This window comes from Bison bison, unplaced genomic scaffold, assembly GCF_000754665.1.
Source record: "Bison bison bison isolate TAMUID 2011002044 unplaced genomic scaffold, Bison_UMD1.0 scf7180017864270, whole genome shotgun sequence".
In the NCBI taxonomy this organism is placed as follows: domain Eukaryota; kingdom Metazoa; phylum Chordata; class Mammalia; order Artiodactyla; family Bovidae; genus Bison; species Bison bison.
Window position 1 is genome coordinate 3,877,645 of NW_011494842.1, and position 395 is coordinate 3,878,039.

Sequence of the window (395 nt, forward strand, 5' to 3'; positions counted from 1 at the left end):
AGGGCTGATCTCCTTCAGAATGGACTGGTTGGATCTCCTTGCAGTCCAAGGGACTCTCAAGAGTCTTCAACACCACAGTTAAAAAGTATCAAATCTTCGGCACTCAGCTTTCTTCACAGTCCAACGCTCACATCCATACGTGACTACTGAAAAACCATAGGCTTGACTAGATGGACCTTTCTTGGCAAAGTAATATCTCTGCTTTTCAATATGCTATCTAGGTTGGTGATAACTTTCCTTCCAAGGAGTAAGCGTCTTTTAATTTCATGGCTGCAGTCACCATCTGCAGTGATTTTGGAGCACCAAAAAATAAAGTCTGACACTGTTTCCACTGTTTCCCCATCTATTTCCCATGAAGTGATGGGACCGGATGCCATGATCTTCATTTTCTGAAT